The sequence below is a fragment of the Eublepharis macularius genome, chromosome 2 (genome assembly GCF_028583425.1).
Source record: "Eublepharis macularius isolate TG4126 chromosome 2, MPM_Emac_v1.0, whole genome shotgun sequence".
Taxonomy (NCBI): domain Eukaryota; kingdom Metazoa; phylum Chordata; class Lepidosauria; order Squamata; family Eublepharidae; genus Eublepharis; species Eublepharis macularius.
The window spans coordinates 117,147,491-117,150,711 of NC_072791.1; positions in this window are offsets into that span (position 1 = coordinate 117,147,491).

A 3,221-nucleotide genomic window follows, 5' to 3' on the forward strand; every position below is an offset into this window, starting at 1 on the left:
GAGTTTTATCTTTCTGCCATCAAGAACATCAGGTCAAAGGCTAAATTCTGACAGCTGCAACACATTTTTACACATTGATCCAATAATACATGTTTTGAAGATCACAGTACTTAGGTTTCATAGAACATAAAGGCATATAATCTGCTTGGAAGGATGCCAGCTAGGCATAGGATTCTATAAAGCAGTAATGTGAACTAATGTCTATAATTACATTAAAGATGCCTTTAAAATGTTTCATCATTTATCTGACTTTTAAACATGCACACAAATGCATATAAACTGAGATGTGTAATCAGATGGGTATTCCAAAATGTAGAATTTTTTTACTGCTTCAGAACAGCAATTACCTTGCCATAAATAACAAGTGTAGTAATTAACCTAGGCATAGCCTCATAACAACACATTTTTATCTAGACTGATACAGAAGAAAAGAATTGAGGTTTAGAATCACTATACATAACACAATACTGTTTCAGGATCACTTCATGCTTTGACCACCTATTTATTCATACAACACAATTTGGATGGTAAAAAGGGGGCATCTTCCAATGTTATCTTGATCAATGGGGTGTTCTCTCAGTCAGTTGCCTGGTTTTCAAATGTTTTGGCAGAAGCAAGAATTGAAAGAAGACGCTGTCACAAATCAGCCCTCTCAGTCTTCAGCTGCTCCAGCAATCCTGTTCCACCTTGCCTTTTGAGTTTCCACCCTGCACTGAGTTGCCAGAACCAAGGAGGACTGGGTACTTAAAAACCTTTACCATCAAACCCCCACAATTTGGGATTTCTTTCTCCAGTTGGATCTGCCATCACAAAAGGAATTTGGCCCCTTTTGCAACCCAGGGAATTTATGTGTGTTGTGTGTATCTGGGTTTCTCCTCCCCCTTCCTTTCTCTCTTCTATCGGTCAGTTTTCTCTCCTATTTAGTACTGATGGAGTTGGTCAGCATAAGCCAGAGGACTTAAGTGAGATTCTCCAAAGAGTCTTCATTAAACATACAAAGATCATGAGTAAAATAATCTTTAATAACTAAACATAAACCCTAGCAAGCACTGAAAATTGGAAACAATCAGTAGACAGCTTCAGGGAGAATACAGAAAAAGAATAAGAAAAGGATAACTAACCCTATACTAATAAAGAACCCCTTGACATTACCCTCCTGAGAATTGGTCCAAGACAAACAAGTATTTTGTTTAAACTGCCTTGGACTTTTACTACAGCTCCTCCTTACATTACCTTTCACCTCAGGGGGATCCTGGTCACAACCAACTCCCCTTTTTTCTCCATACATACAGGACTTCCCTTTGGGCTTTAAATCTTGCTGCTAATAGAACCTGTGATGTTGTGCCCCCTTTATGTGACCTATATATTACTGCCTCCCTGGATTCCTCAGTATTCCCGAAAGGTTTTTGCTGGCACATTGCCTTAGATCTTTTAAGTTAAGCTGTTATTATGAGAGAGCTTATCTATAGATAGTAGTATGACAGAATGATCAGCACGCAGGGTGACTGTGAGGTAAAAAAGGAATTCTATATTCCAGATGAAACAATTGTTTTGCTCATCCAGAAGTAGAATTTATTTATAAGTACATATGCAAGATAGTTGCAGAGTATTGATAAGAGTATTCATTTCAGAATAGGTTCATAAGCTTGATGGTTTCAAAATAGCTATATAACACCAACGGCTCTTACGTAATGCTCTTCTAGACAGGTTATTTATTTTTTAAAATATTTTACTATTTTTTCTAACAAAACAACAGGAAGAAAAACAACCACTGTCTAAATTATAAACATAGAAAACAAAATTGCAAAAAAGAACGTTAAAACAAAGATAGACAATATTAAATTATTGACAGAAGGCTTAATATTCAACTCATTTTTCTAATTATCTTACAAGATATAGCTAGGAGAGGAAATCATTAATAGCACAAGATTTTTTAAAAAGTATTTTTTGTATTCTTTATATTTAATTCCTATCCCATAATTTGAGGAAGGGCTTAGATAGCAGCTTATGTTGAATACTTTTCTGATTAGTATATGAAATAAAATCATGCCATGTTTCATAGAAATCTGACATTTTAGCTTTACCTTTAACTACTCTAAATTGATATGTTAATTTTTCCACTATAGGTATTTGCCATAGCTCAGAATACCAATAATATAATATTAAAAATTCAGCAGATTTTCAGTACTTTGCTTTTACCTTACAGGCTGCCATCAACATAAACACTATTCATCCCTTGGGTGTCACGTTTCCATTTTATTCCCTCCAAATAGTTAACAAGGCCAGCACTGATGTGGCACAAATAATTTGATGTGTAATATATTCCATTTCTGTAAATATTTTTCCCCAAACTGATACTACAGGGCATGACCACCATATATGGATGTAATCGCCTTGCTGATTGCAATTTCTCCAACATTTTGTGTTGTTTGTATTACTTATTCTTGTTAGATGTACCGGAGTAATACCATCAATGTAGTAGTTTCAAATAATTCTCCCTAAGGGCTATTGATACTGTTTTCCTTGTTTGAGTCATCCATTATTTATTCCATAAATTTTGTTCTATTTTTATGCCAGTGTCATTTTCCCATATTGTTTTCACTCCTTTTGACATATTTGTATGTATTTCAACAAAATAAGAATACATTTTAGAAGTTATTCCTTTTGTACTATTCATGTGTTGCATGAAATCTGTTCATATTTCCTCATCTTTCTGGTCATGGTTTGCCTTACTATAGGATTCACAATTAAGTAATGTAATTGATGGAAAGGAATCCAATTCATTGAGGCACCTTGAAACTTTTCTTTTAATTGTACTACAGTTAGGGGAGTTGCATTTTCATAAAAGTCTCTCATTCTGTAAATCCCCTTTTCTTTCCATTTAATATATTCTTCTGGTTTATCTATATAAGAAAAATTGGGATGCAACTTAAACTAAGGCTGAATCCACACTTACCAACATAGCGCTAAACAGTTAGAATGATAGCGTCTTCCTGGCGCTTTTTCTGACATCATCGTGTCATGAGAGTAGCATTGTGGCACGATGACATCATAAAACGCGCCAGGAAGACGCTATTATTCTGACTGTTTAGCACTATGCCGGTAAGTGTGGATTCAGCCGAAGTATTGGGGATATTTCTGGAATTCGTTTGTTTTTCCATTTACTCCTAAGTTGTAATGTAGTGTATAGAAAAGGATTCTCTCAACCCATTTCATGTTTT